General features: G+C 47.1%; 1 protein-coding gene across 1 annotated transcript in view; it reads left to right on the top strand.

Moving 5' to 3' along the window:
* The first annotated feature begins 2,541 nt into the window (after positions 1 to 2,541).
* Positions 2,542 to 11,121, top strand: part of LOC116955439 (uncharacterized) — an 86,015-nt gene continuing 77,435 nt past the window's right edge. The window contains exon 1 of the mRNA XM_076053066.1: positions 2,542 to 3,081. The gene's annotated coding sequence lies outside the window, so the exon portion shown is untranslated. The remainder of the gene's footprint in view (positions 3,082 to 11,121) is intronic.

Genomic DNA, 11,121 nt, shown 5'->3' with positions numbered 1-11,121 from the left:
CACTGCTCGTGAACACATCACTACTGCTGCTGTTCGTGAACACATCACTACTGCTGCTGTTCGTGAACACATCACTACTGCCACTGCTCGTGAACACATCACTACTGCTGCTGCTCGTGAACACATCACTACTGCTGCTGTTCGTGAACACATCACTACTGCCACTGCTCGTGAACACATCACTACTGCTGCTGTTCGTGAACACATCACTACTGCCACTGCTCGTGAACACATCACTACTGCCACTGCTCGTGAACACATCACTACTGCCACTGCTCGTGAACACATCACTACTGCTGCTGTTCGTGAACACATCACTACTGCTGCTGCTCGTGAACACATCACTACTGCTGCTGCTCGTGAACACATCACTACTGCCACTGCTGCTGCTCGTGAACACATCACTACTGCTGCTGCTCGTGAACACATCACTACTGCCACTGCTCGTGAACACATCACTACTGCCACTGCTCGTGAACACATCACTACTGCTGCTGCTCGTGAACACATCGCTACTGCTGCTGCTCGTGAACACATCACTACTGCTGCTGCTCGTGAACACATCACTACTGCTGCTGTTCGTGAACACATCACTACTGCCACTGCTCGTGAACACATCACTACTGCCACTGCTCGTGAACACATCACTACTGCCACTGCTCGTGAACACATCACTACTGCTGCTGCTCGTGAACACATCGCTACTGCTGCTGCTCGTGAACACATCACTACTGCCACTGCTCGTGAACACATCACTACTGCCACTGCTCGTGAACACATCACTACTGCCGCTGCTCGTGAACACATCACTACTGCCACTGCTCGTGAACACATCACTACTGCCACTGCTCGTGAACACATCACTACTGCCACTGCTTGTGAACACATCACTACTGCTGCTGCTCGTGAACACATCACTACTGCCACTGCTCGTGAACACATCGCTACTGCTGCTGCTCGTGAACACATCACTACTGCCACTGCTTGTGAACACATCACTACTGCTGCTGCTTGTGAACACATCACTACTGCCACTGCTTGTGAACACATCACTACTGCCACTGCTTGTGAACACATCACTACTGCCACTGCTTGTGAACACATCACTACTGCTGCTGCTCGTGAACACATCGCTACTGCTGCCGCTGCTGTCATCATGCGAGTGAACAGCAACAGAGACGGAGCGGCAGTAGCCGTGGGCTGCCACTGCTGCATTGGCGGAGTTTTGACTTCTTAATTGTAAACTACTTACCCCACTACGTACACGTTATATTCTTGGGTATTTCGGTAAAGTCACGTAGATAGGTTTAAAGAAAATAACAAAAAAATATAACCTATCTACGCAACTTCACCGAAACACCCAAGAATATGAATTCCCGCAGTCACGAAAGCTTTAAGTCAATATGCTACTTACACATACGTTACACATACGTTACACATAAGTTACACATAAGTTACACATACGTTACACATAAGTTACACATAAGTTACACATACGTTACACATAAGTTACACATACGTTACACATACGTTACACATAAGTTACACATACGTTACACATACGTTACACATAAGTTACACATACGTTACACATAAGTTACACGTAAGTTACACATAAGTTACACATAAGTTACACATACGTTACACGTAAGTTACACATACGTTACACATAAGTTACACATACGTTACACATAAGTTACACATACATTACACATACGTTACACATACGTTACACATAAGTTACACATACGTTACATATAAGTTACGTATACATTACACATACATTACACATAAGTTACACATACATTACATATACGTTACACATACGTTAATGAAGGTGCCCAGTTTTGGGTGGGGCATTGCCCCCCCCCTCCTCCTCGTGCCCCCCCCTCCCCCCCGGCCACCTCCGCCCATGGCAGGCAGAGCCACTCAGTGCCCACCGTGTGCCCTGGGGGCAGGGGGGGGGAGCGTGGGGGGGGGGCACGGTACAGAGATGGCAAACTGGGATAAGGCGGGCGGCGTGGGGGGTAGGGGGGGGTAGGGGTGGGGGTGGGGGGGAGTAGGCGGGTGGGGGTAGGGGGGTGGGGGTAAGGGGGGGTAGGTGAGTGGGTGGGGGTAGGTGGGGGGGAGTAGGCGGGTGGGGGTAGGGGAGGGGGTGAGTGGATGGGGGTAGGGGGGTGGGAGTAGGGGTGGGGGTGAGTGGGTGGGGGTGGGAGTAGGGGTGGGGGTAGGGGGGTGGGGGTAGGGGTGGGGGTGAGTGGGTGGGGGTGGGGGTAGGGGGGTGGGGGTAGGGGTGGGGGTGAGTGGGTGGGGGTTGGGGTGAGTGGGTGGGGGTAGGGGTGGGGGTGAGTGGGTGGGGGTGGGAGTCGGCCCACTGGATAAGTGTTTGGAATTTTTGTAGAGAGAGAGAGAGGTGGGGGTTGGTGGGGGGGTTGGTGGTGGGGGGGGGTTGGTGGTGGGGGGGGTAACACAAAAACCAACCTCTCCAACTCTCCCCGTCCCATTGGTCCGGTTCAACACCAACCCCGCGTCGACGGTTTGGTGCGTGACCTCCCCCCCCCCCCCAGCCGAGGGGCTCCCTCTCTCCCCATTGGTCGTCCGGGAGGCCTAAGAGGGCAGTGTTCACGTTTCAAAGTGGCCAGACCACCAAGAAGCAGAAGCAGAAGAAGAAGAAGACGACGACTAAAACGCCTTCATAGTCTTGACCCCAGGGAGCCTGGCCAACAGTTCCATTCCACCCTCCCTCCCCCCGGTTAATTATAAAACTGCAAATCGCCTCTCACGGTGGCGAATTACATCGTGGCAAAGCGCTGAGGAATTCACCACTTTGTGGGTCGCCCTAGCCACCACCACCACCACCACCCCCCCCCCCTCCCCCAAAGCGGTGAATCTACAACTTGACATCCGTTCTGGGGCTGGCCGCTTCTCCTGCCCCTGACGCATCGAGTGCCCCCCTCGACGATCGGCGTTGACCCCCACGAATGCCGAGGGGATGAAGTGAGGAGGTGGTGCAGGAGGAGGTCACCGCACGTCAAAGGCGCGGGAAGGATTTCGTCGTCAGGAATCGGACAGAGGCACGAGGTAAGGGTCCTGTGTGTGTGTGTGTGTCTCACCTTTGTATTGTGTGTGTGTGTGTATTGTGTGTGTGTGTGTATTGTGTGTGTGTGTTGTGTGTGTGTGTATTGTGTGTGTGTGTATTGTGTGTCTGTGTCTCACCTTTGTATTGTGTGTGTGTATTGTGTGTGTGTATTGTGTGTGTGTATTGTGTGTGTGTGTATTGTGTGTGTGTATTGTGTGTGTGTATTGTGTGTGTATTGTGTGTGTGTGTATTGTGTGTGTGTGTGTATTGTGTGTGTGTATTGTGTGTGTGTGTATTGTGTGTGTGTATTGTGTGTGTGTATTGTGTGTGTGTGTATTGTGTGTGTGTGTTGTGTGTGTGTATTGTGTGTGTGTGTGTATTGTGTGTCTGTGTCTCACCTTTGTATTGTGTGTGTGTATTGTGTGTGTGTATTGTGTGTGTGTGTATTGTGTGTGTGTGCATTGTGTGTGTGTATTGTGTGTGTGTATTGTGTGTGTGGTGTGTGTGTGTGTATTGTGTGTGTGTATTGTGTGTGTGTATTGTGTGTGTGTATTGTGTGTGTGTATTGTGTGTGTGTGTTGTGTGTGTGTATTGTGTGTGTGTGTGTATTGTGTGTCTGTGTCTCACCTTTGTATTCTGTGTTTATTGTGTGTGTGTGTATTGTGTGTGTGTGTGTATTGTGTGTGTGTGTATTGTGTGTGTGCATTGTGTGTGTGTATTGTGTGTGTGTATTGTGTGTGGTGTGTGTGTGTGTGTATTGTGTGTGTATTGTGTGTGTCTATTGTGTGTGTGTATTGTGTGTGTTGTGTGTGTGTGTATTGTGTGTGTGTATTGTGTGTGTGTATTGTGTGTGTGTATTGTGTGTGTGTATTGTGTGTGTTGTGTGTGTGTTGTGTGTGTGTTGTGTGTGTGTATTGTGTGTGTGTATTGTGTGTGTTGTGTGTGTGTGTATTGTGTGTATTGTGTGTGTGTATTGTGTGTGTGTATTGTGTGTGTTGTGTGTGTGTATTGTGTGTGTGTATTGTGTGTGTGTATTGTGTGTGTGTATTGTGTGTATTGTGTGTGTGTATTGTGTGTGTGTATTGTGTGTGTGTATTGTGTGTGTGTCTCACCTTTGTATTGTGTGTGTGTATTGTGTGTGTATTGTGTGTGTGTGTGGCTCACCTTTGTATTGTGTGTGTGGCTCACCTTTGTATTGTGTGTGTGTATTGTGTGTGTATTGTGTGTGTGTGTGGCTCACCTTTGTATTGTGTGACTGTGCATTGTGTGTGTGTATTGTGTGTGTGTATTGTGTGTGTGTGCCTCACCTTTGTATTGTGTGTGGCTCACCTTTGTATTGTGTGTGTGGCTCACCTTTGTATTGTGTGTGGCTCACCTTTGTATTGTGTGTGTGGCTCACCTTTGTAGTGTGTGTGTGGATTACCTTTGTATTGTGTGTGTGTGGCTCACCTTTGTATTGTGTGTGTGTGGCTCACCTTTGTATTGTGTGTGTGGATTACCTTAGTATTGTGTGTGTGGCTCACCTTTGTATTGTGTGTGTGTGGCTCACCTTTGTATTGTGTTTGTGTGTGTATTGTGTGTGTGTGCGTATTGTGTGTGTGGCTCATCTTTGTATTGTGTGTGTGTATTGTGTGTGTATTGTGTGTGTGTGGCTAAAACTTAGTATTGTGTGTGTGGCTCACCTTTGTATTGTGTGTGTGGCTTACCTTTGTATTGTGTGTGTGTGTGTGGCTCACCTTTGTATTGTGTGACTGTGCATTGTGTGTGTGAATTGTGTGTGTGTATTGTGTGGCTTGTCATTGTGTTCTGTGTGTCTTACCATTGTACGTGTGTGTTACCAACATACTATGTAGCTTGTCTTTGTATTGTGTAGCTTGTCATTGTATTGTGTAGCTTGAGTCTATGCGCTGCTACGGCTCAAATTCTGTTTCAAATGGTCGGGTGTGTATAGATGATGATGGTGATGATGATGGTGACGATGATTGTGATGATTCTGCCTGACTTACATAACAAGGCGTTCGTGAATGTGGCGGTGTCACGGTCACCGCACGGGACTGTGCAGCGGCAAATTCAAACAACGTGGAGGGGGCGAGAAGTTTATTGACCCCAGCCCCCCCCCACAAACCACCCCAGCCCCCACCGCCTCTGTCCACACAGCCGCAGTGTCAATGGGTTAATGCCCCCCCCCCCCCCGCCGCCCCCCACTTTGCACAAGAGCGCAGAAGCGTGGTCACCACATCTACGCCTCTACGTAAGGAACGAGACAGGAAGACTTCTCCACAAATCTGGCTCTCGCCTGATGAAGCTGGTTGTAATTACTGGCGAAACGTCGTACTTTAGATTGTAAATGTCGTGGCTTGGCTCTCCAACACACAACCGGTGTGCTGTATTAGTACACTATACACTATACACTACACTACTATACACTACACTACTATACACTACACTATACACTACACTACTATACACTACACTATACACTACACTATATACTACACTATACACTACACTATACACTACACTATACACCACTACTATACACTACACTATACACTACACTATACACTACACTATACACTACACTATATACTACACTATACACTACACTATACACTACACTATACACTACACTATACACTACACTATACACCACTACTATACACTACACTATACACTACACTATACACTACACTATACACTACACTACTATACACTACACTATGCACTACACTATACACTACACTATACACTACTCTACGATACACTACACTATACACTACACTACTATACACTATACACTACACTATACATTACACTACTATACACTATACACTACACTATACATTACACTACTATACACTACACTACTATACACTACACTATACACTACTATATACACTACACTATACACTACTATACACTACACTATACACCACACTACTATACACTACACTATATACTACTATATACTACACTACTATACACTACACTACTATACACTACACTATACACTACACTACTATACACTACACTACTATACACTACTATACACTACTATACACTACACTACTATGCACTACACTACTATACACTATACTATACACTACACTATACACTACACTATACACTACACTACTATACACTACTATACACTACACTATACACTATACTACTATACACTACTATACACTACACTACTATACACTACACTATACACTACTATACACTACACTATACACTACACTACTATACACTACTATACACTACACTACTATACACTACTACACAATACACTACACTACTATACACTACACTACTATACACTACACTACTATACACTACACAATACACTACACTGCTATACACTACACTACTATACACTACACTATACACTACACTACTATACACTACACAATACACTACACTGCTATACACTACACTACTATACACTACACTATACTACACTATACACTACACTACTATACACTACACTATACACTACTATACACTACACTATACACTACACTACTATACACTACACTACTATACACTACTATACACTACACTACTATACACTACACTACTATACACTACACTACTATACACTACACTATACACTACACTACTCTACACTACACTACTATACACTACACTATACACTACACTATACACTACACTACTATACACTACACTATACACTACACTACTATACACTACACTACTATACGCTACACTACTATACACTACACTATATACTAATATACACTACACTATACACCACACTACTATACACTACACTTCTATACACTACACTACACACTACACTACATTACACTACACTATACACTTCACTATACACTACACTATACACTACACGACTATACACTACACTATACACTACACTACTACAGTATACACTAGTGCTGTACTAGTGACGAACTGGCCACGTTCTGTTTACGCGACACAACCCTTACTGCTTGGCTGTGTCGGGTGGTGGCGGGTTTTAACGACACAACATTTATATACTTACGCGATCTAACCCCCCAAAAAATCAACCCCCTCTTTAATGGATGATGTTGGTCGCGAAAGACCCTCTGCGTGTTAGACTGAGTGTCTTCGCCGTAGTGAGTCGATCGGGCAAGTCAAGTACGACGGTGTAAAGCGTTGGAACTTTTTATTCCAATTCGTTGCTCCGCGAGAATGTGGAGTGACGCGGGGCGATCGTGACCGCGATTGGAGTCCTGTCACCACCCCCCCACCCCCACCCACCCACGTCCCCCTCCCTCTCCCCCTCCGCCACTGACGAAGCCGAACGTCCGGAACGTCGTGCCGAACGAACGACGGAACGAACGCGCGGTAGAGGAGACGAGGGCCAGAGGGGAGTTTCGGGGCGGCTCTTAGTTGGTGGTGATGATTAAGGGCGAGGCCAAGCGCGGTCGCTCTCAGGGCCAACCCGTGCCACCACGTGCCAATTGTCCTCGCGTTACTGTCAACCCTACCTCGTTGCGGAACAATCGAGAACCCCTACCGCTCACCGCCGTGCGCCTTATACATCTCAACGCTCACCCGGCAGAGTCCCATCATCACGAGGGAGACACGCGCACAAACAATTAGGCGCATTTTTTTTTTCACGTCGCGTTCACCGCTTTGAAACTGCTGTACGCCGTATGGACCTGATAACTCAATTTCCCTGCACACGACTCGGGAGAATGCCGTATGGGTTGACAGGGAGTGTGATCGGTAGGGCAAGTACGGTTGCGTGGACCTGCATCTGCCTCTTGTAGGCTTTCCACAATATTTTCGGTTTGTAAAAAAAAAGAGACAACCCGTACTGACCGGGGCGTGGTGAAGCATGCTCAAGGAAGAACGCTCATTCGAGGTGGCGTGTGGGAGGTCATTCATCTAGCGGTGGAGTCACAAAGGTCTCCGTTTAAAAAAACATTCGAAGGGACTTTCCCCCTTACCCCCCCGCCTCCGCAAACCCAAAATCTAAAAAAATATCGATCCTTAAAAAAAAGTTATCCTTAAAAAAAGTTATCCTTAAAAAAAGCAATCCTACAAAGAAAGTGAGTGACTTTATAATGAAAGTCGATTTCACATTTTAACGACGACAGTCTGGTCAACACACAAGACACACAGACACACAGACAGCGAAGTCGTCAATCCACTGCTGGATGGTCTCCCCAAACCGGGTACGGTCACGGCGGTGACGGAGTGGCGGGAGACAGAAACCTTTGACCATGCTTCGCGACGTTCCGAGGGCTGCACCTCTGAGACATCTCGCCACCCCTCGCAGGCGGCCTGAGCCATCAGCTGGGTGAATTATTGAAAACGGCCGGCACTGTACCGGCTCCCGCCGCTCTTCGGCCCGGTTTGCGGGGCGGCAGGAATGTGGAATTCAAATGTGGCACCGCACGATTTAAATGTTGCAAGGAGGGACCGCACAAACAACGGCTGTGCACGTTATGGGCGGTGAGAAATCAACGCAACCACGCGCTCTATCCTGCATTGTCACGCGCGTGTCTCATCCGTTCTCCACAAACAAAGGTAGACGTTTCGGGCACACACCCAACCACCACCACCACCACCCGTTTTGGCCGAGCAGCGCTTCGCAACGGCACGTAACAAAAGCAATGAGACGCTCGTGCAATGCTGTACAGTGTGCGGAAGGGCTCGTTGCCCGAAACGTCGCGTGATTTGTGTAACGTTGTCCGTGTGGGGCCAAGGACACCAGGAGGGAGGCAGGGATGAGGTTGGCAATGCGGCTACGCGTGGGCGTTTTACAGAGAGGGCATTTTTGTTTTTACATCGTCGTCGTCGTCATCATCATCATCATCAGCCACGCTCAGTCCACTGCTGGATGAGTGTCTCTCCAAGCAGTCCACTTCATTACAATTTTTTTTTTAAAAAATTCAATCGGCATCGCGCCGAGGGATAAGATTCGGTGCCCACGCTGGGACGCAGCGAAACGCGCCAACGTTGGGCGGACGTTCGTTGGCATGAGACGAACGTCGGGCCCGGTGCAGCGAAACGTCGGACACGGCGCACCCGAGAGCTGCCCGCACTCTCTCTCTCCTCGCCACGGTCAACGATGGCGCGGCGGAGCTTACTCGCGTTGTGGTGGTTACGTTGTGGTGGTTACGTTGTGGTGGTTACGTTGTGGTTACGTTGTGGTGGTTACGTTGTGGTTGTTACGTTGTGGTGGTTACGTTGTGGTGGTTACGTTGTGGTTACGTTGTGGTGGTTACGTTGTGGTGGTTACGTTGTGGTGGTTACGTTGTGGTGGTTACGTTGTGGTTACGTTGTGGTGGTTACGTTGTGGTTGTTACGTTGTGGTGGTTACGTTGTGGTTGTTACGTTGTGGTTGTTACGTTGTGGTGGTTACGTTGTGGTTGTTACGTTGTGGTTATGTTGTGGTTGTTACGTTGTGGTTACGTTGTGGTGGTTACGTTGTGGTTACGTTGTGGTTACGTTGTGGTTGTACGTTGTGGTGGTTACGTTGTGGTTACGTTGTGGTGGTTAAGTTGTGGTTACGTTGTGGTGGTTACGTTGTGGTTGTTACGTTGTGGTTACGTTGTGGTTACGTTGTGGTTGTTACGTTGTGGTTACGTTATGGTGGTTACGTTGTGGTTGTTACGTTGTGGTTACGTTGTGGTTACGTTGTGGTTGTTATGTTGTGGTGGTTACGTTGTGGTTACGTTGTGGTTGTTACGTTAAGGTGGTTACGTTGTGGTTTAACGTTGTGGTTACGTTGTGGTTACGTTGTGGTTGTTACGTTGTGGTTTTACGTTGTGGTTACGTTGTGGTTGTTACGTTGTGGTTGTTACGTTGTGGTGTTACGTTGTGGTTACGTTGTGGTTGTTACGTGGTGGTTGTTACGTTGTGGTTACGTGGTGGTTGTTACGTTGTGGTTACGTTGTGGTTACGCGGTGGTAGTTACGTTGTGGTTGTTACGTTGTGGTTGTTACGTGGTGGTTGTTACGTTGTGGTGGTTACGTGGTGGTTGTTACGTTGTGGTTACGTTGTGGTTACGTTGTGGTTGTTACGTTGCGGTGGTTACGTTGTGGTGGTTACGTGGTGGTTACGTGGTGGTAGTTACGTTGTGGTTACGTTTTGGTTACGTTGTGGTTGTTACGTTGTGATTACGTGGTGGTTGTTACGTTGTGGTGGTTACGTTGTGGTTACGTTGTGGTTGTTACGTTGTGGTTGTTACGTTGTGGTTGTTACGTTGTGGTTGTTACGTTGTGGTTACGCTGTGGCGGTTACGTTGTGGTTGTTACGTTGTGGTGGTTACGTTGTGGTTGTTACGTTGTGGTGGTTACGTTGTGGTTACGCTGTGGTGGTTACGTTGTGGTTGTTCCGTTGTGGTTACGTTGTGGTTGTTACGTTGTGGTTACGTTGTGGTTACGTTCAGCCTTCGACGCGGCGTAAATCCTTTTCCACATTCGCCCCCTCCTCCCCACTCCCATTCATCCACCCCACCGCTCCCAACAACCGATTTATTCACCATTCATTCATCATTCATTCATCATTCACCATTCATTCATCATTCATTCATCATTCACCATTCATTAACCATTCATTCATCATTCACCATTCATTAACCATTCACCATTCATTCATCATTCATTCATCATTCACCATTAATTCATCATTCACCATTCATTCACCATTCATTCATCATTCACCATTCATTCATCATTCATTCATGATTCACCATTCATTAATCATTCACCATTCATTCACCATTCATTCATCATTCACCATTCATTCATCATTCACCATTCATTCATCATTCATTCATGATTCACCATTCATTAATCATTCACCATTCATTCATCATTCACCATTCATTCACCATTCATTCATCATTCATTCACCATTCATTCATCATTCACCATTCATTCATCATTCATTCATCATTCACCATTCATTCATCATTCATTCATTATTCACCATTCATTCACCATGCATTCACCATTCATTCATCATTCACCATTCATTCATCATTCGTTCATCATTCACCATTCATTCATCATTCA

Source organism: Petromyzon marinus, chromosome 59 (genome assembly GCF_048934315.1).
Source record: "Petromyzon marinus isolate PM22_M1 ecotype Great Lakes invasive population chromosome 59, UKy_Petmar_22M1.pri1.0, whole genome shotgun sequence".
NCBI classification, from domain to species: Eukaryota; Metazoa; Chordata; class Hyperoartia; order Petromyzontiformes; family Petromyzontidae; genus Petromyzon; species Petromyzon marinus.
Note: the sequence above shows the minus strand (reverse complement) of the source record. Positions and strands in the feature narration are given on the sequence as shown.